Source organism: Centrocercus urophasianus, unplaced genomic scaffold (assembly GCF_019232065.1).
Source record: "Centrocercus urophasianus isolate 14NV4802_14NV808 unplaced genomic scaffold, USGS_Curo_1.0 seq_31, whole genome shotgun sequence".
In the NCBI taxonomy this organism is placed as follows: domain Eukaryota; kingdom Metazoa; phylum Chordata; class Aves; order Galliformes; family Phasianidae; genus Centrocercus; species Centrocercus urophasianus.
This window is the reverse complement of record NW_024884878.1, coordinates 8,183,288-8,210,518: the sequence shown is the minus strand read 5'-3', so window position 1 is coordinate 8,210,518 and position 27,231 is coordinate 8,183,288. Positions and strand designations below refer to the sequence as shown.

General features: G+C 36.1%; 1 long non-coding RNA gene across 1 annotated transcript; it reads right to left on the bottom strand.

Annotated features, from left to right (window-relative positions):
• Positions 1-6,190: 6,190 nt before the first annotated feature.
• Positions 6,191-13,332, bottom strand: LOC122166027. The gene is made up of 5 exons (XR_006170648.1): positions 13,145-13,332; positions 11,300-11,389; positions 10,606-10,717; positions 9,000-9,095; positions 6,191-6,985 (listed from the first exon to the last, which is right to left on the bottom strand). It is a non-coding gene; the product is annotated as an uncharacterized LOC122166027 (long non-coding RNA).
• Positions 13,333-27,231: the final 13,899 nt, after the last annotated feature.

Below are 27,231 nucleotides of genomic sequence, written 5' to 3'. Positions count from 1 at the left end.
TCTTAAAATCAAAAGAAAAAGCTGCAACCTTAGATCTTTTCTAATGTAACACTAATGTGTTTGATGAATCCTTTGCTACTGTTCTCCTCTAACACATACCTTTTCCTCCTGTTGTCTACATGAATAACTATGGCTAAAACTACAGTAATTGCTAAAAGTTACCACCTCTTTTCAAGCCTTTCCCTCTTTGACCTTATGCTACGGACTCCCAAGCACCATTCCATGCTCCACTCCATAAAAGACCTTTGCTCAACCCTTGCTTTACTTGTAAGTTATTTTCATTTTGTTTAAATGTTTAAATTAGTTGCAATCTTTCTGCAGAATCACACATGTGAGGTCTCCAAAATGATAAATGCACATGGTTTAATGTTCTTTTACTATTATTATTATTATTAAAACAAACAAGCATACAAACAAAAACAAACAACATTCTTATAGATTGTGTGTATATCAAAAGGTTAGTAGGATTCCCCTGCAAAACATTTTTTTAATACTGGTCTGTGTAGAGCTAAATTACAGTGATGCAGTTCCACATGAATCCCTCCTGCACTGTTCAGGATGTAATCCAAATGTTAGGAGAGAGCAGTGACAGTACAAACTTTCAGTGTGAAAATTTGGAAAGTTTACTCTGGCACAGGTGATTCTAGATAGGAGCACACCACTCTGGTTGTCTATTTTCCTGTCATATTCCAAAAATAAATGCTGAGATCTCAAAGAATCTGCTTGTAATTGCTCTAGGGTATCATGTGAGTTTACCCACTTTAATGTGAAGGTTAGAACCAGAACCAATGATAACCATTCACTTAAATTGCCAGGCATGAAACAGGACATGCAGCAGTACTGAGAGAATTAAAACTTTCAGCTGTTCAGATACAAGTCTGGAAAACAATGGAGAGAAGACCTAATCTAGAAGGAGATAATTGTTTAAATGTTCTCTGTATCAGAACCAGTTTCTGAATAAAGAGCAGTTGAGGGCATAGGACGAACTTCAGTAATTTATTTTCCTTAGATTGCAAGCTCCTCCACGACAGAAATGTAACTGCTGAGTACTGTGGGGATCAGTTTTATCAGCCCCCTCACATTTTTAAGAGGGTGGAATTAAGACCCTCTACAGCTTTCTTCTTTCCCAGCAAAAAATAAGTAAACTTTCTCAATCTTTTGTCATGAAACATGAATCAAGGGAAGAATAATGATACAACAGATATATGCAATCTTTGTGAGAAACACTATACACAGCTCTTGGTAGTGTTTATTTTATGCCAAACTTTTTGTTTTATATATTCTCCAGGAAGTATTCTTGGCCACTTCCTTCATTAATGCAGACAGTATTGTAGATATCATTTAACACAGTATCTTCTTGTAATTTTCATTGAATATTATTTCGTTGTTGCCTTATTATCATAAGTTACTGTTTATTTCATATCTTGTAATTTTTTATTTTAGAATTTAGAGTATGTGAATGTGTCATGAATTCCACTTGCACTCTATTGGGCAGGTTCCTAAATAACTCCAGTCATTCTTAATCTGATTACGTTGTCTTGTATCATTTAATGAGATTTCCAGTTCAGTATCATCAAGAACCTTGCCTTTGACATAAGCTGCTGGAGCTCTGCTCATTTCTGCCTTTATGAGTAGAACAATCCTACTAAATGTCATCAGGTTCAAGAACCTCCTGTCTTCCCAGAAACACTCACCAGAAGGAACAAAAGGAAGTATAACCCAATCCTAAACAATGCGAAGTCAGAGAACAGAGGTTTGTTTGATTCAAATTTCATCTGAAAGAAATGTCACACAATGCAAAGTAGCAGAGGATTACAAAGTGAATGCGTCCTGGAAATCAGCAAACTGAATTCTGATAAATGTGACTAGATCAGATATTGCTAAACAACACTGTAAGTAGTGTTCTTCTTTGTGTGGATAGATAGAAAAGCTAAGATTAAGCAGCAAAGTCTTGTTCATGACTAGGGAGATTTAACATTGCTTTCCTTTTTATCCAGTGATAATCTTTGTCTTTATCCTTAGACCTTCACTCTTCATTTAAAAGTTTAAAGTAACAAACTCCATCCAGACAAAGCTTGGTTAGTTGGTATGGGGAAACGTTTAAAAATTGTAGCAAGAGTGAGAAACACAAACATAAGAGATGTCTGCTATTTGGTAATTACAAAATGTCAATTAGCCCTGCAGACCAGCATTGGAATGCTGCTTTATGAGAGCTCAATATATATAGGATAAACACATGATTTACTGAGTATCTAAATTGCTGAAACATGGACCATTTCATTGTTCCCATAATGACAAACAAACAAATGTTTCTTGACCCCATTCTCCAACTTCCTCCTCCAATAAATCTGAAAAACTGAAAAGGAGTCATCAGAACTGGAGTTAGAGATTTTCTTTCCTTGCTCTGCCAAAGGCAGCAGGAGCCCACCTGTACAAACAGTAAGTGTGTTCATTGGATTGCAGCAGCGTTTCCTGAGAAACATTGGCGTGAGATTCCTGAGACAAATATACCTTCGGATGGATGTTTTGGTAGGATTTCAGTAGTCACTGTGCACTTTTTTTTCCTTTACATTTCCTGGCCAGAAAATGAGAAATCCTAGAGGTGAGAGTATTAGCACCTTGAAGAAGAAAGCTTAGGAGAAAGGGATTTGTTGGCTTCATACCTTCCTGTACTGAAATATTTTTTCTGGCAAGTTGAATTGCCTTAACTCTACAAGCCAATCTAAAATACATCACTCATCCTCTTTGCTTTTCAGTTGCTGAGTTCATTCGTGTGTGAATTACAGTAATTTTTTTAATACTTACTCTTTTCATTACAACAAACAAACAAAAAGACATATTGAAAACTTTTGCTAGTGCATCTGTAAATGATAATAGGTAACTTTAATATGACCATGTGGAAGATGGAGAGTCCATGACAAAACCAGTACTTTCTTAGAAGTTGAGTGTGTCATTAACTATTATTATTTTGCAAGAGATCTTAGTTCATGTTTCTAGCTTGAACAGATTTAAACCAGCAGTCTTAAGTAAAATGAAACTAATAAAAAACTGCTGGTCTATGGAACTTCAATGGAACTTGCTTCTCTGTAATAAACAGTCAGATGGCTAAGTGTCAACTTAAGTGAGAATATTTATAAAGAAGATTATGAATGAAGATTATGGGCCTTAATGGAATTTGATGCCATGATTTAAGGTAACATTTGTTTGCATCAGTGTGTAAGATATTAGGCATATTATTCTTACCTATACATCTAGAACAAGAATGTTCATAGCTCAAGGCAGAAAGATCATGCAGGATTTAACCTCTTCTAATGCTGGATTTTTCTGGGGACTGCAGAAGACTCCAACTACTTCTGAGGATGAATAGAATGGTTTGCTAATACTGTTGAAATCTAAGAATAGTTGACATTTTTTCTTCAGCCTTACCATAGTTGTATGCATCACTTTATTGCATATTTTAAAGTAGACACAGTTCCTAAAATATGTTTTAATTTATCCACTAAAATTATATGAAGAGTGAAGTTGAATATATTTAATGAAGCATATTTGAAAAAACATCAAAAGTATAACTAAAAATTGCCTTTGTGATGAACTGATTTTATGCAGAAACTATCACTTGATATTTGAAAGAGAATTTTGACTACCTAAAAGTTGTGAGGTCTTTTCTAAATTCTTAGGTCAAAAGCAAACAGGACCACAACCCAGAATTTCATTTATACCTCCTGCCTCTCATTCCCTTCTAGCAGCATTGAGCCAATAGAATGATCTCTGCAATTGTCTTACAGCATTAAATAAAGATGTTTCACATCTTTTCTGCAAATTGTGTGTTTTGATGTCAGTTTGACCTATTTTGAGAGAAGCTATACAGACAAGCACGACCTTATCTCTTACTCAACCCATTTACTGCTTGATGGGTTACATCTCTTCTTTATAATATATAATATGCAAAGTATTTTATCCATGAAATTTTTTGAGCTTGTATTTCAGTAATACCTCACATTCTTCTTTCCTAGAATGAGCCATAGTGTTGAAATGTTAGTTTTGAACATCTTGAAAGTGCCCACATTGTTTTCAAATTTTGTAAAAAAGGATCGTTTTACCTTTCTCTGTTGACAAAGGGATGGAAATGGAAAACAATATTGTTTTCAATTTTTCCCTCTCCCTTTTGTGAGGAAACTAAGCAAAACAAAGTAAGAAAAAAAAAAAACAACCTGAAAATCAGAAAATAAAAATAAAGAAAAAAAAAAATCCAAGCAAGTACCAACAATATAGCTTAAGAAAGACTTACAGAAATCTAAGACTGATTGTGTTAATAGTTCTTCAGATAGAATTGCTGAGAATCTCCATCAATTACTTTGTCTTCACTTTTTTCAGCCTTTAATCGTATTCAGTTTCATTTGGAGGGAGATAGCCCCAGATGCCAACTCTGTTAGCCATCTCACAAACACAAAACACTTAAAACACTGTGTTGGCTGATCTAGAGGAATGAAAGTAGGGGCCTGAAGATGCCAAGCTCTGAGAAGGATTTTACACTTTGTGATAATGAAAGGACTCACCAACTGGACCAACATTCAGGTAGTACTGGGGCTGGTCAAGAAGCTCAAATTAATAACCAGCTTTAATAAATACATCTTGGAGACAACCCCAGCATTGCCTTCAGTGGAAAGAGAAATGTAGGGAGACTTTCATTTCATCATTAAAGGTTTTTGAAATCACAGTAAGCTGACTGATGGTAAGCCTGAGCTAACTGATAAGAAATCTTGGAAAAGAGGAGTCACCAGACACCTCTCCAGCTGGTGTCTGTACACAACAGGGTGTAGGAGTGTGCCACATCCTCTCCTCTACTGCATTCCCTCGTACTGAACAGATACCCATGGCAGGTACGGTGATCATAATAAAGTGGCAAAAATATCAGACATGACAAACACTCAATTAAGCAATGTGGCAAGCTACATTTTACTTTTTGCTGTTTCATTGAACTTGAAACTTTTCCAGCTGTCCACTAAGGAAAAAAAATTGCAATAGTTTTGCTTTCCATTGGGAACTTTCAAAGTCTTGGAACAGTCACAATGAAATTTCTTGCAATCTAATCCCTATTTATTTTCTTGGAAGTAGCTGGCTAACTGTGACAACAGCCCCTGCAGCAGGAGCACACAAAGAAGGGTTGTGAACCTTGGAATCCTCTAAAGGGCCTGTTCAGTTTAAGCATATTGGAAAAAATAATGTAAAGCGCCCATGTATGACTTCAAAATCATTTTGATATTTTGGCCTTAATGTATGTTATCAGAACTTGAACACAAATTCCTAAGATGTTTAGAAATAGTTACTCTTTCATCTTTGCGGAAAGTAAATCAAGTTATTAAATTCTGTTGCCATTTAAAATAAGCTTCAAGCAAGAGAAGGCTAAAGAGCAATTCCTTCAATCTCCTGATTTTTTCTGCTCTGTGAAATACAAAAAAAAAAGAAAAAAGAAAAAAGAAAAAAAAAAAAGAAGCAGCATATTCATGCATCCAGATGACAATTTATGCTGAGCTTTATTATGGATAAATATATTATCTGTGATATATGTTGACGGAGGACTTTCTACTAAGCTTTCAGTCATTTTTATTTCATTCTATTAACATGTCTGTGTGACCTTTGTGATTTTTGAGTTTCAGGGTTTTTTTTTTTTAACTTGTTGTTTTATTCCTTCAGAACTATGTCAATATTCCATTTCAGTAGGCACTTAGACCCATTGCCATTTATATAAACATGTCCTCCCAGAAAATGGATCAGCTCTTTATTGATACATTTGACTGCCTGTTATTCAGCTGCAAAGTTTAGGTAGGATAGAAAAACTTCATTGTTAATGACTTTGGTAGAGAAGATCCCAGAGGATAAGTTTGAATGAACATCATAATCTTCTGTTAGTACCAAATATTCATGTTTCACCAGCCAGGTTCAACACTTCTTAAGGCTGGAAGAGAACTTGGACTATGATTTAATTAATAACATGAAATAATGAAATACCATTATGCACAATGTACTTACACTCAAATCAATTGCATTAGATGATAGCTCAAATAACTGCCAGTATATTGAGACTTAAGTCAGACAAGCTGCAAGACTTCTATCTGTGCTATTTGTTCAGGGAAAAAAAATTCTTCTAGCCATGAATACTTTTCACATTTGGGTTCTTTTTATTTATTTACTTATTTATTTTTACAACAGCAAACTGCTCTAGATCACAGCAAAGTAAATTGATTGCAACAGTCCTGAACTGGTGCACAGACTCTTACAGTCCCCCTGGTCATATCTCAGACATTTGTAGGATAGTTTAACAATGAAGAAATCTTACAAAAATCTCAACTTCTTTGAGTCCTCCAGCTGTGTTTGTGTCTTGCCGTGTGTTAAAAGACACAAGTGCGTGCAGTCCTTCTTATTAGTGCACTGAAGCCCAGAGTCAATAGGAATTGTTTAGCTGATGCTTAATACCTGCAGCTTCCTGCCCTCTGTTCCCTCCTTCCAACCTCAGCACCCTTCCCCATTCTTATTTCTTTTTAATTTTTTTTTTTTTGCTGTGGGCCATCAGAGATGCTTGATTAGTATTTAGAAGCTGCGCCTTGAACATGTGAATTGAAAGCAGAGCCCATTAAACACAGCCTCATAAGCTCATCAAGCTGCAGAACACAACTCTGTGTGAGATTGGCATAGACGTACATCTTGTCCCACTTAATTTGTAATCACTGTAACAAAAAATTTCTTCTCATTAAAATTTTAAGATTAACAATAAAAGAACATCAAGAAAAAAGACCACGTTCAGAATGAAATCTCACTGCTGGATTTGAATATATCAGCTCCTCCAAAAACACTTCCTTCCTCTTGAAAATGAGATGGTGGGAAGAGAGGAGAAACATCAACTGCATTTAAAAACAGCCTGTTGACTGATGCCATCAGTGTAGCCAGCCTTGCAGTTAATCAGCTCTGCCCTCACCAACAGATGTCACTGCAAGCAAAAGGAATTAATTTGTAAGGTTATTGGGCTCAAGGAATGACTAAACTCTCTGAAATCCAAATGCAAAGGATCCTGTCTTTCAGAGCATATGTTCATGTCTCTTTTTCTTCTTTTTCTGCCACAAACTGAGAATTAGTAGCAGGCAGATTTGTTAAAATTTTAAATAGATAGATAGATAGATAGATAGATAAATAAATAAAAGGTGCTCAAACTGAAAGCCATGTGAAACAATTGAAATACATCAAAGCAAAATTCAGTACTCTGCTTTTAATTTCATTAATATTTTAACTGAGAAAACAAAATCTGTTCATTTCCCATGTTTCCTCAAGGCACATTCAGGAAAGCAGGCATTGCCAACCACCTGATTCTGTTGCTAAAGATGCAAAAAAAGTATTTGCATAGTAGTTACTAAGCAATTCTATACATTTTTCTGCTTACAGATATTCACGTAATGAAGCACACAAAAACAACTCGAAAAATATTAAGGCTGCAAAGTAACGGTATTAAAATTTAAGGACTCTCTCTTTTGAGGTCATTCACATACAGTTCTCATTTTCTAGCTGTGTATGCATCCTCTTCCATAACCTTTTGTTATACTATGTATCATCTGGTTGGTTTGTGTTTCTGAAGGCAGCCTTAGAGTACCTCTCCGCTCTTTTAAGATTTTGTATATATATTTTTTCCTGGGGTAGAGTTCTGCTGGGAAGAATTGCTTTGACTCTCATATCAACAGGCCAAAATCCTTCAGAATGGATGCAAATCACAACCCTCTCCTGCTTATGCTTGCACCAGTACTGTAAGCAAGGGTAATATAGATCCCAGGAGGCTTGGTGTGTATCTTCTATAACCACTTGAGAGTACTAAAATAAAGACAGTTGTGGATTTGGAGGTCTTACTCAAAGCTTTGTAGATTTAACTGCTCTGCTATGGTACAAATTCTGCTATTTCTCCTCTCAGCTTATTACCATTGTTCTTCCCTTGCCTCCCTGCAATATTGCCTCCCAGATTTCCAGTCCCTTCTTCAGTCTGCTTTCATGTTGTTCTGACTTGTAGGACTTCCTTTCTCACTCCCGTTTTTATTTTCCCACTTTACCTCCCCACTCTCTGGGAAGGAGGACTGTGAAGACTTTTCTGTTCATAATTAATCTATCCTGACTGGCAGCTGAAAGAGTTGCCAGGGGAGCTTTGCTAAGCACCCCATGCCCTGTGCAGGCACAGCTTTGCAGCAGAAATTTCTGAATTTCAGGCAAATTTAGCTGCCAACCTCTAATATATCTCTGCTGACCACCTGCAACCTGATGTTTGCAATTTGCAAAGCCTTGCAACTCAGATGACATTTAGCTTTTTTTCTTTTATTGCTTTTTTTTTTTCTTTCTTTTTTTTTTTTTTTCTTTTTTTAATTAAAAAAGATTTCAGAAAAACAGCTACAAAATGTCAGCCTTTGCTTGAAAACATGAGACTGCTACAAATTTTTATTGAAAGCAAGATAATAGTTATGGTCCGCAGGCAAAATAAGTATTTATCTCTTTTACTTGATCTGTGATTGCCTTCTTTGCATTGAAAGCTTTCAGAAGTGAGAGTCATCCATTGTGGAACACTTCAGTCCACACTTCGTAAAAATATGGTTTTATGTGGCATATAATAGATAATCTCACCACGTATGTTAACAAAAATGTGCCCCAAAGGTCATTCTTAACCCTGGGAACCAAGATGGGACTGTTCAGCAAAACAGCTGGTTTTCAGAAACCAAAGAAGCTAGGTTAGTTCCCACTGCCTTTTTGATACTTTTCAATATCTCTATATATGTTAGAAACTAAGATCACCAATAGCAAATAGTTAAGCACTTGTTTCACTCAGACAGGAATGTTTCGGTTTAATGGGAATACTTATGCATGCAGAATAGTGTGTGAAGTCCTGCACTGCATCCAGTTTTAAAAAACGTCATCCCTCACACACAGAATTCATGCATGATTTCTGCAATAATTACAAACAAATACGTTTTTACCAAATAGCTGCTTTGTATCTTGTGATATGTCGAAGTGAATCCAAGAGAAGTGTCAGCCACAATTCCACAGTCCTACATGTTTCCCAGATTGAAAATCTGTGGGAATATATATAGACATGGGTATCATTTAGTTTGCAATTATTTCCTTGCATCAGAAAATTTAAAGTAGCAATTCAGAAAAAGAAAAGCATCTTGTCATTATAGCCAACATAAATTAAAAAGCAAACAAACAAACAAACAAACAAAAAAAACATTAAGTAAAGCCTATATCCTTTTTCAGAGCATGGGTGTTTGTTATATAAAAAAGGTCTCTCTGCCCAGCACATACTGTGAGGAAGTGCAAAAAATTTAGTAGGTGGCAATCAGCAATACAAACAAATGCAAACAGTCTCGCAGTTTTCACAGCATTCATAGGAAATGATAATACATCAAAGATTGCAGCCACTTTGAAAGATCCATAAAAATATGTAAGCAGTCAGCCACCAGCAGAGCTGCAGTCGAGTATCTTCATTCTCTCATGGAGGTGGGGAAATGCTGTACTTTTTTTGAATATACTTGTTTTCCATTCAACATGGGAAATCTGGTTGCACTGATGTTTTCGAAAGTTTGAGGGCTGACGTTAGCAGTCAGAGTTGTTACACATCTTTGGCATTTGGTTTTGGAGCACATTGGATTTTTTTCCCCTCTGGGCTGACCACTGCTTCAGCGGAAATTCTCTTCCATTGCCTAGAGAGTCTCTAAACTTCATCAGGTAAAAAACTCCCTTCTATGTCTCTTCATACTCCATGCAAGAGCAAGGGAGTGAAGATGGATCTTGCCCCAGCTCAGCATTAAACCTCAATGCACTGAGAAAGAAATTAGGCACTGTGAAGAAAATCAAGACCTTTAATTTATAGCTGGGGTGGAAATGATTGCAGCTGCTCAGGGTTCAAAACAGTATCAGTAATACTAATGCTATCTAATTAACAGGCAAGGTGAAAGCAAAGAAATAAAAGATATGTTCCTGTTAGTACGCTACTATTGGAGTTCTCATATTCCAAACCTCTCTTATCGTCCCTCATTTAAACTGTCCTTCTGAGGTTGGATAGAATGAAACATTAAAGTTATAGCTTGAAGAGTCTTGGAATTAACCAAGAAAACTAATGTTCTTTTTAATTTCACATAGTTACTTTTTGTCTTATCTGGAACACATGCTAGCCATGCATATGTGGGTTTTGAAATGCTGCTTTATATACATATCATACTCTACATGCTACTAGTTTAACATTTGGGGATCATTATGTATGTGCTACTGGAAAACTTTTAAAAATTAAAGAATCTGAACTGGCGAGAAAGGTCATTTATTTCTTAGCAAACATCTGCCCCACCAAAAACTAGGTTGAATTTTCTTTCATTTTCAGTAGTAGGAAATACATTCAAATGAGTTCCTAAATCATTATTATAAAATGTTGATGGCTGAAATGATAAAGTGTGGTAATTTATTTTATTTATTTTTTTTACAAAATAACTTCTTAAAATATCAACCAGGTTTCCAACCAGAGATGGAAAGAGGAGCAATACAGGATATATTAAACTCTATTCATATGAGAGAGTTGACTTTTCTGACCTCTATGAATAGAAAAAATTGCAAATGTCCAGCTTCTTTATGTGAATTCACCATATCTAGTAACAACAGCTGTTTGCATCACTGTTTACACATACTCTATGCAGTGCAGATCCTGGAAAAAAAAAAAAAAAAGAAAAGAAAAGAAAAGAAAAAATCAATAGCCATTATCATTGTTATTTACCATCATCATAATCCATCATCTGCTGTTGTTTCACACCACATTTTCCATGCCAAGTGTGGGTGTGCATTACTGGGTTAATGAATAGCTGAAAATTACCATAGCAGGATTGCTGAATTTCTGCTGGCTGGCACAGTGAAATCCTGAGTGATTCCTTACAGAAAAATACATCACTGTGTGTTGTTGAGAGTTTCCCAATTTTGACATGTTCTTGTTGTAAAATACCAGAATAGTTAGCCTATAGGTATCATAAAGTAAAAGTTTGTATTAAAAATCATCATTTAGGAATAGAGTAATGACATATTAGGAATGACTGTATTTTTCCACTCTGATTTGTTGATTATGACAAAAATCAGTGAGACAGAAAGATTATACAAGAAAGAATCTCTTGATTAATGAAAAAAAATCAGGCCACTCTTTAGCCTTATATTAAACCTTCCTTTGCATGATTGCCATCAAGAATGTTCTGAAATAATTCTATCAGCGGTTGCCTGTAACCAGGACATAGCTCTGTACCTTGTCAACATCTTCTGTATGGAGAATTTTTCAGAGGCTTCTGAAAGCTTGCTATATCTACAGCTGCACGGAGTAGATGGAAGGGATCTCCTAAGAAACACAATAGCCATGTAATTGCTTTGTTGTTGTCTCAGTCCGTTATCTTATTCCATAAAATATTTAGGTTGCTTTTAAGTATGTGTGCTCAAAAGTAATGCCTAGAAAACAAGATTTGCATTCCCAGAGTGTTCGAAGCTATCCTAGAAATGCTTGCTCACTGGAAATTTAAGTTCATTAGGCATTGCTGGTTTCACCTCTTGGCATCCTGCTTTTTTTCCTTGGCTTCAACAATTAAACACTCAGTGTTGATTAAGCCTAGTCATGAGGAGGTTAAATACTTTCATACCACTGTTTTATATACTGTAGAGATGGATCAGAATGCCAAAAATAACAAACCAACACACTCCTTCTGGCAGGAGAGAATGTCAGTTTTTGACAAAGTTACACCTGGGCACAGCAGGGCTTTGTGTTCTGGAAATGAAATAGCTAAGCAGCAGGACCATATATCTGAAAACTTGAGGGTCTGTCACACCTTCTCCTCCTCTTAAGAAGATTCAGCTTCAGCTTCCTATTTGGGAGCTCCCTTAACATCTTTCCCTATGCCACAGCACATAGCACTGAGCTGTACAGAAAGTTCCGAGGAATAAAATATCTATGAGTGGGACAAGGCTGATGAGGAAAAAATGGTTTGGAGTGTGTGAGTGGGTTCATTCATGTGCTTTAAAGTACTTCAAGTGAATGAGGGTTGCAAGAAAGCAGCTTATTATGTTCTATACATGTGCTTGAGGTTGCAGAGAGGCTTAAATATTTTCCTAATGAAGTATTTAAATCACAGCAAAGGTAGTAAGTGGAAAGATGCAGCAAGATGCCTACCTTAACTAAACCAAGAAGAAACATTCTGAACTTTTCAAAGATATAAGTTATAGCAAAAAGACATCTATGCTATCTTGATATGGTTTTCTGTTAGTCCAGATACAAAAGTGCTTTTCAGGGAATGCTAAGAAGAAAAATAACATGTGGAGCAATAGTGCAAAAACTATTGGTTTTTTTAGTGCAAAAATTAGTGGCAGCAGTGTTTAATTTTTATTGTGCTCACATTGCAGTAAGTATAACAGTATGATATTTCTTTCACATGTAAGGCAGGCTACATTCAGGAGCATACATTGCAGTTTGGATAACATGTGCATTACAAATGTGTACTGGATTCAGAAGCAAACATCTCACTAGCACCAATGCTAACATCTCAACAGTCTTTAACTGTGATTAAAAACAAAACAAAAACAAAACACGAGAAAACACGAAATAAAATAATCGAACAAACAACAGACAAACCCACCCAAAACTCTGCATTGTTATCTTGCACAGAGACATTTTAAAACAAACTCTAAGCATTAAAATAAATTCTGATTATGTACAAAGTGGTATCTTCACCTTAATTGAGCTCCAATTTTCTTTATTGGCTGTTTATGCTCATGTTTTACCATATAGCTCTTTGAATCCACAAAAATGTAGGAGGGTCTGCTATGTCTCAATCAGAAGGCTTTGAGTGAAAGCCTTAAATATTTTTGTCAAAGATTTGTAAGCTTGGTAAAATTAACTATCTTCTTATTGGCTTAAAAATGCATAAAACTCTCTAGAATTACCATATTTACATGAAGGGATGATTTTAATGCAGCCACAGAAAAATAAACTGCAATATTAACTAAAATGATCACTAACTTTGTTCTCCCACTAACCCAAAAATGTATTTATACAGTATGTTTAATTTATCTTTTGCAGGTTATGCTGGGCATTCAGTTTACTTACCCGCGCTCATAAGGCTTGTGAGATGAATGAGAAAGGAGGCAAAGGACCATTCTGGGAGGTGAGCTACTGCAGATAAGTATTCCCACACGACAGTTTAGATACAATTGTGCAACACTTCTTTCTTTTTTCAGATAAATGGCTCATGTTTTATTGATGGACAGAGAACAGAAATTAGAAGAGGATGGCAACTTGAGAAACTCTGGTAAAGATAACTTCCCTTGCAATCAGGCAGCAAGGAAACTTTGCAGCTATCAGCAACTGAAATAACTGAGCTTCCCCCGAATGGTTTTCTTCATTCTGTCTACTGAGCTCATTTGAAACAAATATCATTTCCCTTTCAAACATACTGAAAATATTTTAACTTCAGTATGCCACTGTGTTTCTTTTCCCACAGCCATCTATGCCCTTTTTTGTCTAACTTACACACCAAGGTTAGTGAATAAGGTGTTTTCTTCATCAGTTTTTGACTGCTACTTTTATAAAATGAACCTTTTTTTTGCTTAATTTTTCATAAAAGTGAACGTAAGTTTAGGGTTCTGAGTGCTTCAGAGAAGAAAAAGAAATAATCCCTATTTCCACCCAAAAAAGAGAGTTTGCAAAAAATGCTTTATCCTCAGAGTGCAAAAGATAAAGAGAAATATCAAATCAAAAAATAACAGCGCAGTATGAGGCACATTCACACAAAATATAGGGTCAGTAGTCAACTCTCTTGTTGGAAGAAAATGCATGAGATGGATATTTCTCTAACACCTCTCTGTGTTGGATTTATGAATATTGCTTATTTTTACACAGAACTAAAGAATATTGAGATTGTAGTATGTTCTCCTTTAATATTTATAATCTGAGTTTAGGTGAAGTTAGAGAAAGAAACTCCTGTAAATAAAGTGATGAATTACACCATTAACTTACTAAATATATAAGACTTCTTTATAGAAGTTCAGTTATTAGTGAATATAAATCCTAAATCGGACCCTTTGGCTTCAGTTTCTATTTCTGATATTAAACAGCAGCAATTAAATCCATTTTTTATGTAATAGAATATTCTCCTCTGGCTCATTATATATATTTGTTATTAAAGAGATGGATGCAACAGATTTAGACTCTATGCTTGTTAATGGATGCACACTACATTCATACAGTACTTGCATAGAAGTAACACCAACTTAAAGCTGAATGAAACTTCCACACGACATGTGGCAAAATATTTATATGTTTTTTGAAAATCTGACTTTGTTTCAATGCAAATCAATTCAGTAAGTTTGTATTATGAAGGCAACTCGCAGTGAAAAGTCTTGTACCAATAGAAAACAAGGCAGGCGTGATTAAATACTGTCATTTTTAGTTCTATCCACTACCTGTTATGACAGCAGTGTTTTCTGAATTCTGTCTCTCTTATGAAAGCACAATCTAACACCAATTCTCCTAGAATAGGACAATTTATTATTCTATAATAAACACTTGTTTATCACTACAAGATATCCTTTTAGGGAAAATAAATCCTTTTAGGGAAATAAAACTACTTCTACAACTTGTGTGTTTTGGTTGTATACACACATACGAAACACTCCTTGCAACTTGTACATTATTTTGGTGGAAACAAGTCTCCGACCTTACTCACTTTTAGTGTGTGTAAAAAAGAACGAATTACAAGCTAGCTTCCCTTGGTGTTAGTTTTCAGATCCTCTGCTTTTAATGTCCTGCCATTTGTACAGACTGTGCTAGCAACAACAGCGTTTCACAAAAGCAGAAGGGAAGTGCAGATAAACAGAAAGAGAGAGTGAGCAGGCAGAGTTGCAGTTTTATTTCTTTTTTTTTTCCTCTCTAAAGAGAACAATTGCTTTCCGTCAGCTCGACAGCTCAGCTCTGCTCAGGGCACAGTCTATTCAAGAAAGCTCTGAGGCTTTAAACCTTCAGTTGCAGCTGTCACAAGCTGATGTATGTAAAAGAGATTATTAATGCCTGGCACTGAATGTCGCTGTGTCTAACTAACCTAATAGGTCATTCATACTATGAAATGTGTCATTTAGTTTCAATAGATATCTCTTTCTCCACACAAACAATCATACTGGACACGTTATACAAGTCAACAAATATGACTGTTGGTAAAACCTATCTTTCAAAAAGTATAACATTCAGCCTGCTGAAAAAGATTTAAGATCCACAAGGGTTGAAATGGAAATGGATGGGAAATATCAACCAATTAGGCAGCGGCAGATGATGGGTCTCATGTGGTAGGTTCTATAGAGATATTATTATGTGTTAAACACAGAACTGCAATCTACTGACCAATAAAGAGAGACAGAATTTATTCCTCAAACTGTCTTTAAGTTCCCAGTCTAATCTGAAGCTGTTCTGGAGGGATAGGAAAGGTGCCAATTTACTTCACTGTGAGAGTAAATGAGAAGACAGCAGGTAGAAGAGAAAATGCACCAAAGGGAGCAAAGAATCCAGTGGAAGTCACCTTATTTAGGAACAGAAAAATACATTGTGCTTTCATGTCTTTTGCTAAAGTGTCTGAAAATATTTTTTATAGAATAGCTTAGTTGAAACTCACTACGCCCCCCAAACAAGGAAGTATCAACCATTTCACAGGTGGAAGGAAGTATGACAAACAGGCCTAAAGTGGGAGATGCTGGTGTAGTTGAGGCTGACTGGCAATACTCCATAGAATTTTGTTGCAGGTGTCAGCAGAGGGGCAGTCATGACAAAAGGGCATCTGACATGGAAGTGCACATGAAACAAAGTTGTGTAAATGAAATCCTCTGTGCAAAAAAAAACACCAAACCAAACCAAACCAAACAAACAAACAAACTAAAAAGCCCAACAAACTTACTCCTTTGGCATTCATCAGTGCTTGCTGAACACTTATGGAGACCAATCCGTGGATATGAGCACAGAGTGGTGGTAGTGGTATGCTTCTGCAATGGCACAGCAACAGTGGATCACCTCTGCTAGTGCAGATTTTTATGTGGGCATAATTCAGGCTCTTGTTCATCAGTGGAAAAAATGCATGGCCAGTGATGGCAACTATGTTGAAAAATAGTATTTTGTAGATGAGAATGTGGTCTATCAAACAGCATTATTGTGTTCTTTGTATCTGCTGTAGTTTCCATGGAAATAAACAGGAGACAGTACTGTCAAAGTGCATAAATACATGAATATGGATTAGCAAAGTACAAACTTGGCAAGTTACTTCAGTGCACAAGCAAGAGCTTCATGCAAAAATGTCAGAAACAAAAGGCAATGGAAATTTTAATCAGTGTTTTCTAATAAGTTCCTTTGTAGATATCAAGCCTTAAATATTTTAATCGTTTAAGTTTACAAGACAGAAGGGATGGACACATCTCTATCTGAGGACACTTTTGTTTAGAGTCTCAAGCTCATCTTCACAATACAGGATTACTATTGCAGGGCTGACAGACTGGAAACCAGTTCTGCAAAGAAGCAGCTGGAATCCTAATAGACAACAAGCTGTCCATAATCATGAGTTGCTCCCTCATGGTAAAGTAAGAAAGCTAATAGCCTTCTGGGCTGCATAAGGCAGAGCACTGCCACAGGCTGAGGGAGATGATCTTTTTACTCTACCCAGTATCTAAAGTTCTGGGTCCAATGTGCTGGAAGACATGGATTTACTAAAGCAAATCCCACTCAAGATGAGGGATAACGAAGAGCCTAGAGCCTCTACCATGCAAAGCAGGGCAAAGATTGTTGAGACTTTTCAGCCTGGAGAATGAGATGCTCAGAGGATTACTGTCTGTCAGATGAAATGGAAGGAAGGAAGGACGCAAAGGCTCTTCTCATCTGTGTTCACAGACGAGATCAGAAGTAATAGGCAAAATTAAAACACAGCAAACTTCATCCAGGTTGGATAGGACCCTGGCAGCCTGGTCTAGTATTAAATATGGAGGTTGGCGTATCTACCAATTTAGTTCGTTATTTCCAGAGGAAAGTAATATAATGAAATGTTTATTTCTTGTAAGAGAAACTCTACTCCTCATTGGAGACTCTCCTGGATTCTTTTTAGGTTCTCAAGAAGATGGACATGAAAATTCTTTCCATATTTTTTTCAGCTTTTGCAAATAAAAAATTACTTCCCACTGTTCAAGAGTATCAGCAACCTTAGCATCTGCAAAACATTTGGCACTGTCGCATAGAAAAATAGCACTCTTCACATCCTACTAAATTATGCAGAACTTAGTGATGTAAAACAAAGACACATCTGCTTTGATTCAGATAAATTCCTACTTAAGGTTTTTAAATCCATAGTGTCCCATTTGAGTTGCCCTTTATGTGCCCAGAAATACACTTTTTTTATCCTTTTTACACTTTTTGCCATATGTGAAATATCTAATGAGGTAGATATGTTTTCATAAATTAGACTCAATCTTCTTTGTTTGCAGCACAAAGGAATAACAAAGCAACATTTTACCTACTATTTATTAGTGTATTCACTAAGGACTTGTAGAAGGAAAAGGTCCTCTAACAAAGAAGCTGAAAAATCACTCATGGTGAAAAATCTTCCCAGAATTAACAATGAACTCCTATTTTCCAGAAATAAAAAATATCAAAATCCAAATAAAAAAACTAAAAGAATTTTAACACAGTCTTTGAATATTTTCATTGGATTTACACAATAGTAAAATATAGAGAAGTCAGTCAGTTCATTTTTAAATAGAACATTCACACTCTTCTCATATTTTGTTGTCCTGCTGCATTTGTCCCTAAGGAAAAAACAAACAAACAAACAAACAAAAAAAAAAAAAACAGACCCAAAATTCTGTAAATGCACTGGTCCACTTATATGTAGAATCTTATCTGCTTCATTTTCTGCCTTTATCAACAAAGTTGGACACTGAAACTAACGAAAGTCTTCCTTTAGTTTCCACTTCAGAGCTGCATATTCCTCTGAACTAACCGAGCACTCTTAAGAAGCAGACTGAGGGAGATGTGATGTAAGAAGGCAATAGACATATGAATGGGAATTAGAAGAATCTTGCTTCTCTGTCAGTTCCCTTCAAAGTATAATATCCTAACTGCATGCAGGTTGAAAAATTAAATTATTTCCAGCTTTTGCTGATCTTTGTCTTTCCCACCTCTTGCTTTTATTTTCATTTCCAAAATTTTCCAGATGTTTCAGTTGTAAATTTTGCCATGTGGCTCAAGTTGGTAAATACCAATAAATACAATACAAAATTATATCAGAAAATTCCTTCTATATAGATGCCTTGGTATTTGCTCTGCTTCCTTAACACACCTTCAGGCTCCACTTTGTGTTTGATGTTGTAAACGATGATGGTCATCATCACCCAACCCACTCAAGTTCCCTCCTGTCCTTAGACTGAAAAGTTCGCTGTCTACAGACTACTGGAAGGGAAAAATCAACAGATTAGTGCAGTAGTCACAGCATAAAAATGATGGATAAAAACAGGACCATAATGATGTTTGGTTAGAGAATTAGAGCAACCAACATTACTTTCTCAGGATCCATGCTGAAACTAGATCCTAACCGATTTGCATCCCTTTTCTAGTGGTGGATTCATTAATTAAGCTTTTACTCTTAAATAGTTACTTATTTAATTAATGACTAATGTCTGTGGTATTGAAGACATTGAAATTGTTTTGTGCATGTGAGGCAACTTTGCTAGTTTTTATTTTTATTAAATATATCCATTAGAAGTATAATAATTTACGTAAATCCAAAAGATATACTCAATTTTTCTCTCTTGAGGTACTGTGAATTTCATGTCCCAGAATTGTCTGATGACATAAACAGAATAATTTTGTTCTGGACTGCAGAAAAGAATGGAATCAAAAGCAGAAGTCCAGCTGCACCCACACATTAGAAGATAATCTTGATTTGAACTGGTGGAAAAAATGAATGCAATGTTGACATCAAATTACTGAAATATTGTATCCTTACTAGGAATTTGAAATTAGATGTTTTGAAAGTATTCAACTATATTAAACCAATATGAACAATCATGTTCTGCTTTCACAGTTTCTTAACACTCTCAAGCAGCTCAATGTTCTCAAAAACGGCACTGCTAAAGGAATTATAATTCCTTTTTTTAAGGATTAATCTAATCCTTAAAAGAGTAGTAGATGAGTATACTACTCAAAAAAATCAATTCAAAGTTAGAGCCCTACGGTTGGGTCATGTGATTATTCCTTCGGTTGCTATAATTTTAGGTGAGGTGAATTTTGCTTTGCCATTTTTAAAGGAATTTTCCTCCTTTCTGAGCAGGTACATGATGTTGGCAACATGGTGGTTATTTTCTAGATTGCATATGGTTTAAAACACAAAATGAAATATTTATATACAATTCAGACTGAAAATCTTGTCAGGCAGAAACCTGCCCTTTTTTTCTACAGTTGCAGAGTAGTGCTTCCTCCTTAAACTGCCTCTTTTACAAAGAGCACCTACAGGCCTGTTTAAAGCCAGATGTCCTTGATGTCATGTTCTGCCTTTATGCTGTGCTAAGGTCTTCAGATGGTGCTGAGAATGTTAATGTGTTCTGTGACACAGAACAGAACTGCACTATTGCATTTTAGATTCTCATTTGAACCAAACTCCCATTTTAAGTCTGTTAAAATAAAGGAGGCTACCTAACACTGCTCCTCAGATCTTCTGATGTATTTCATACTTGTGCCTCCTTAAATCTATGAAGATCTGCTTCAAAAGTGCTAATTTCTGTTAGCACTGAGAAGTCTAATCAGGCAAAAAATAGTAAAGTTATAATAATCTTCCTTTGTCCTAAATGTATTAGGCTGAAATGAAAGGGAATGAAAGGGTGCACATACTGCTACAGTGATAAAAACTGTTAGAAATTTGGTACATGCTACAAATTCAGTTGTTACAATATTTGTTAACTCTAGAATTCTGACTACTCTGTACTTGGCATTATGTCTAGAGGACAAAGAAACAGTGTAGTATACACTTCCTAATGAATAAAGATATTTGGATGTCCCTCCTGTTACTCCAGTGCAAGAAAGTCTGTAGCAGTAATTTGTGCAGAGATCTTTATTTTCCAGAAACCTGTTTGATGCAAGCAAGTCAAGATTACCTTACAGTTCAGGTAGAATTAATATACAAGGCCAATGCCCCATAGAGCACAAAAAGAAATCGACACTTTCTTGATGGTGTGCTCACCACAGTTTTCTTTTGTGAAAGAAAAATTAATTCCTTCCTTACTATGGCACAAACCCTACGAGAAAAAATTCAAACTTATTAACACAAAAATTTTGATTTAAAGATAGTGACAGATGTACTTTTCTCTAAAACACAGCAAAGATATTTTTCAATCCATTGTGATCAAACTGTCATCAAGGGAAAAGTTGGAAGGATTTAATTTGTTCTGTGCAATTTATTTCTTTTCTCATAAAAATTATGAGTACTACGGGAGACTGCCTGACTTTTAGATTTTCTTTATCATGTTTAAGAAATTAATTGACACGCTTGTTGAATGTTCTGTGTGCTAAAAAGAGATGCCAAAAATTAGAATGTCTTAAATGGTGAAAAAAGTAATAAATGCAGTTTTTTTGCCAAGAACTGTTTCCTTTGCAGTAAACCCTTGCAAGAGGAACTTGCCAGAATAAATATTTTCCTCACATGAGAAATAGATTGAGTAATGATGCTGGTGAATCAGATCTGTGCAGGGCTCAAGGCTCCAAAGCAAAAATCCTTCTCCTCTCCTTTGACATTTTATGTTTATCACACTCTGAATTTTGTAGAATTGATGACCTGCTTCTCCAGCTCCCAACTTCATAGTTTTTGCTGAATGAAACAGCTGCCAATACCACTGACCCTTGAAGATGTTAAATGATTCAGGTATATTGAAAAGCCTTTTTGAGATGTTTTTCATGGGCTAAGCATTTCACTTAGCACTTAAAAAATAGAGGAGAAAAAAAAGTAATATTTGGCCTTCATGCTCTTGAATATACTTGCTGCAGAGCTTAAAATAGTATATATGGTATGCCAAGAGATGTGAATTGCCTCTTTAAATTTCATTCAAATGAGGTCTTCAAAAATAGTGCTTATTTTGCAAAATGAATATTGGCTCAGATCAATGAAGCCGAATTTCAGCATTCTATTGCTTCCAGTTTTGAAAGTCCAGCACATTCAGCAGAGAAATGACAACCATTTAGATTAAGAATACAGAGCAATAATGGTATTTTTTGAGCGATTATCAGGCTGATGATAAATTTAGCATGCAATTGCTAAAATTAACTGCCTGCCTCATTGGTGATCCGTGCATTTTGACATTACAAATCCTTTGCTGGTGGTTTTGGAAGAAACTAAAGTTTTTGCAATGCTGTCTTGCTCCAATTATTGGAGAAGATGCTTTGATATGTATATGCATATCCAGAACAAGTCTAAGGCAGCAAACGAGGTGAAATGTTTTCCAACCAGTTTATAACAAATTCTAAGCAGTTAAGGAATACAGAAAAGACAGGGAAGTTAGTAATAAAGAGAGGAATCCTAACAAATTGATTTTAAAGCAGGGATATTCATCACCATGGATCCAGCAACATTTCATTGGATGGCAGGGGGCTGCATGTTGGTCAGCAGACATCTTGTAGACCTGCACAGCTGCAGTTCAATGGAGGGAGTACTGACACTGCACTCAAACTCTTCATTTTTTACTCTCTTTGTTCTTCTATCTTGCACCTCTGCTTGCTCAGGGTAATGTCACCTGCTCCCTCAGACAGGTAATTGGCAGCTGATTATGCAGCAATCACACACCTGCTACCTGGTGGGCTGGTGGGCATGTGTGCTGCTCCACAGTAGTTACTTGCTCCAGAACCACCCCAAAAGTCAGCCTGATCGGCAAACATGAGCCAAGAGCAGATTTTTCGTGTTACTCAAATACACAAGCTCTTCTTATCAGCCTATCATAGTTTAGGATGGGTGCTGCTGAGCAGCCTTTGAGATTATAGTGCTTTCTTTCATCTCCTCACAAATGTCTGTGTTTTTCCTTGTTCTATCATTCAATTTTGCAGTTCCCTTCCCCTTCCCCTTCTCCTTCCCCTTCCTCTTCCCCTTCCCCTTCCCCTCCCCTTCCCTTCCCCACAGTTTTGCAGGTTTGTAGTCCTTGAAGGGAAAGAATCTGTTGATCAGAGAGGTAGGACGTTGATCTGTAGATGCTCTAAAATGTTTATTAACTCTCTTATCAGATTATGTTATATTTGTTGCTCAGCTTAAATAACTAATGACAGCATTAAAAAAAATAGGCAAGAAGATATGCACTTGGGAATTTGATTATCACATGAACTAGCTTTTCCAAATTCAGTCGAAGTTGATTTTTAGGGAAAGATTGAAGATGTGATAACTAGAAGCTGCAGATAGTTGTTTTGTCAATTATTCAAAACAGGATTAGTAGAGATTATTGTCTCACTTCAGATCCCCTAATCACAGAAAGGATCAGATCAGGGTCTCATTCACCTTTCACCAATGTCACCCACCAAGTTACCCAAATTTTTAGAAGGTAAGAGATCTGTTGAAAATCTTTGAGAAACAAAAACTAATGAAAATTCTGTTATGACTTGGCATATGCTTAATACGACTGCTTTGATTAACTCAGATTTCAGATTTTTTTACTTCAGATAAATGTAGTTTGGACAAAAATGTGTCTTTTAACACATTTTACTTCTAGATAATGTGTAGCCAAGGTGGCAAAGAGACAGAACAGAGCAGGTGGCAAATCTGTGCCTGTTCCCAGACCACAACATGCAAAATATCCTGGAAAAGGGAAGAGTGTGATTCATTTTCAGAATGTGAGAGCAGTAAATTACAAACTTCCATGGGCAAGAAGGGAGCACAATAAGTCAAAAATGGTATCTGACACACTGCCTCCAGTGCAGATCTTAGTGCAGATTAAGCATCTCTCTTACTCAGCACTGCTCAAAAATTGTCAGTCTATCACAACTGTTTATTTAGAACTGTGAATGTGTAATGATGATAAACTGGCAGAAATTATGTTCATTTCACTGAAGAAAATACGTTGTCTCTATTTTCCTTCTTACACATTGTTTTTTCAGTATTTCCAAGTCTAAGTGCAAACTGTGTTTGAATCTGTCTGTATCATCATATCTAATTCAGATATCCTGACAGTTGAACAATTGCAACCAATTTCAAATGCTTCAACAATTGATACACCTCTATGTCTCTTAAGTCTTGCATGAAAGTATTTGTGCCAACATTTAGCAACAATAAGATGCTTGGCTTTGCAATTCAGTTTCAGTGAAAATCCTCTTTCCTCTACAAGCAATCTTGGTAAGCCTTTGAATATGGCTCTGATCGAACACATCATGTACTGTGTTAATATATTTTCCTATCATGACATAACAACTCCAGGGAATCCATATGTGTTTATGCACATATATACACTTGTAAGCCCTGATTAAATCAGTAGCAATTTGAACAAGTGTACGCTTCCACCCACTGAAGGAATTTCTGTCTGCATTTATGTTTTACTTAGTGAACTTTTTAAATCACTAGTTTCACTTAAGAAAACAGAAATAGATACACAAAAAATTGGGGATAAATTTTTGTTACAAAGCAATAGAAATGCACATGAGAACAGTGCTCATTTTACAGTTATCTGATTACTGTGAGTTTATATCTACAGATACACCAGCCATGTTGTGGGAATGATATACGTCAGAGTTGTGATTGAGAAAATATATTCAGTATGTATACGTGAAACAAAATTACAGGGTCTGCAATTGCAGCATGGTTTTGACTTAAGTGTCATCTAGATACTTGCAGTATTTATTGCCATATAGTTGTCCTTGGAAAACACAAACTCAGCTAAAACAAGCTCTTTGTCTGCGACTCTCACATTATGTTAAACCGTATCTCAGCTCCAGTAAACTCTGGAATCCCCTTCCAGGTCCTGTTCTGAGCAATGATTATTCTGGGCCTTTGATAGGGAATATCTGGCAAATCTCCCATTAAAGGCTCTACTGAGGCAAATCCTCACCTTGCATAAATCATCCTAACTCCAATCAAGGTAGTGAAGCTAAACGAGTTTACAGTACTTTTCTGCATATCTGTAGGTCCCAAAGTTTCAAGGATATCTGTACTGAAGCTGTAGGACTTATTTGGTACTAGAAGTTAAGATTCCTGTTGGAGTAAATCCAGATCTCCTGAGGAGAAGGAATCCATGTATGCTTCCAATTAATTTGTCAATCCTGTCTCTGCTCAGAATGATAAAATATAATAAGTTGTGCAGCAAAATCTAGGTATCTGTGGTGGGTTTACATGGCAATGTTTTGGTAGCTGGATGGCTGCGTAGGAAGCCACTGTGCGCAGCACCCAGCAGCTGCCCTATGTGAGCTCAGTGCCAGGTCCAGCTTCTCTAAGAGGGACAACTGTTGACTAAAGCTGAACGAATAGGTGACTCTATTTGTGTCACTATAGTAACATGTTTAAGAAGGGATAATACTCTGCAACACCTGGAAGACAAGAATGGTGAAATGAAAGAGCCTTGCAGACTCCAAGGTGTGTGCAAAAAGAAGGCAGGAGGAGCTCCAGGCACTGAGCAGAATTCCCTGCAGTCCTGGAGATGCACAGCTATTATCAATGTGTGATGTTAAAAAACTTGTTTTTATTGCGGCACAAAACATTTCAGGAGAAGGCAGATATGAGTTAAATAAGAAAAGCTGTTTCAAAATGTTAGCACTTTTTACAGCCACTGCTCTCTATCAAGGGGTTATGTATGCATTCTTTCATTTAATTTATCTTGAACATGCAATTTATTTGCAGCTGCTAGCGCTCAAATGCTAAGACTGATCTTTGAAAAACAACACCTCTAAATGAACTGAGAAGATTTCTTTTGTTGAATTATTTTTTCCTCAAAGCTCAAATCACATTTTAACTTTAACTTTAGCCTACCTTAAGAGTTAGAATGATGTTACAATGCAGAGCGTTTTAAACCTTATTTCATTTCTTTCTCTCAAATGCAAGCCATTCTGGAACTAAGTATTACAGAGGTTCTTACTCTGGAATTAAGGTATCATTACCAGGGATGTGCTGTAAAAATGTGATATCCTTTTATCTACAAAAGTTTTTTCTACACAAGTCATTTTGGCCCCTTTAACAACTAATGAAAAAAATGGAATGGTAATAAACTTTGACAACACAAAACTGGTCTTTACTGTCAGTATGTTAAGATTTAAATCAGTAAAAGTCAGTAATTTCTGCTCTCAGTGAACACAACAGTCAAAAGAAGGCACCTCTGGTAGCTCTATTCTGGAGCTAATTGGCATTCCACTAATTAGCCCTGCAAGAGAATAATGTTTTGAAGAATTCATCACTAGTTTGTACATGCTGCAGAGTAATAAAAAATAAGTAATGACCACAACCAAAGCATGTTATCAATTATATGCAACTTTTAATTGACAAATGCCCATTTCACATAAGCCATCTGGCGCTAATGAAGATCTCTGGTGACAAATCCAACAGAGAGGTCAGAGATTTCCTCAGGCACAGATGATTGTAACAATCTGCTTGATCTCAGTAACTATTCTACTTTTATGGATTAGTTGTATTTATAACAATGTATTTCCAGTCCTGAGCCCAACACAGTATGGATGTTTCTCAGTTCTGTGAAGCCTGCCAATGTCAGTGCAGCTCCACAAAATAGATCAAAATAGTTTTTGTTAACGAAGAATAAGCACTCTGTTTCCTCTTAAAGATAGCCAACGTGTAGTATGGAATGAAATCACAGGAATTAATGCTGAAGGCTTAATATGATAATATAGATCAGATGGAATGAACCATTCATTACACTGGCATCCTTAGAAAGAAAAATAGCATTGATGATATTATTTTTTGCAATTTGTGCAAAGTTATCAAGCCACAAGTGGTTCTCTGTACATTCTCCAGTCAATTGGATTCATATTTACCATCAGCAGAGATCTAGTGCCCTGTTATCAGAGACACTTCATTCAGTAGGTGTTGCACTGGGTAATTTTGAAGAAATAATTTCAACCCTTTTTTCCTTCCCACTAATTTTAATATTCACTTGCAAAACACTATTATCATTACTTGTGTATACCAATATCTCCTGATCTATCAGTAATGAAAATGGTCCTGTGCTTTCACATTCCATTTAAGTTGATAGTCTTACTAATAATGACAACGTAATCTCAATAATGAGATTTTTATGTGACTTTTCATAACGGCATGTAGCAACAAGACAAGGATAAATGGGTTTAAACTGAAAAGGGTAGATTTGGATTAGATATGAGAAAGAAATTCTTTACTGTGAGGGGTGGTGAGATACTGGCACAAGTTGCCCAGAGAGGTTGTGGATGCTCCCTCTCTGGAAGCATTCAAGGCCAGGCTGGATGGAGTTGTGAGCAACCTGGTCTAGAGGGAGGTGTCCCTGCCTCTACAGCAGGGAGTTGGAACTAGATGATCCTAAAGGTCCCTTCCAACCCAAACCTTTCTATGATTCTACGATTTTTCAGTAATATGTTCACACTTCCCTTGTCTGATCTTCTACAACAGCAGAATAACTTGTTATTATTTTGGAGAATTTCAATATTTTTTATTTTTCGCATAGCAAGAAGAAAAAGCTGGAAAAAAAAAAAAAAAAGCAAATTGAAGATTGAAAATACTAGTAAAAGAACAGTTCATCTTCAACTGAAAACCTTATTGTGCTTACCAAAACTTCATATTTATTGATAAATCCATCATTGCCATTGTTTTTTCCACAATTATATTGTAAATTTGATAACATATACAGAATCTTGATTACTTCTATCCAGCCTCTCTAGGTGGGTATTTTTCTTCTAATTTATCTGATAGTACAAGTTTAAGTCCTATGGTTTTTCAAGGTGAAGAACAGCTGAAGGTTTTTCACATGGTTATTATTTTATTCACTGAGCTTTTAAGCCATTCTTTATAGATTTTACTTTACAGTAACCTTCCAAGCTTAGCAGTCTTTTTCAACAGAACTTCAGTTTTGAGGTAGTATGATGACAGATTGATCAGTTGAGCATGCTGCAGTCGGCATATAAGTCTGAGAATTGCCAGGATTCACTAATAAAAAGGCGAGGAGCTTTTATAACACACTGAA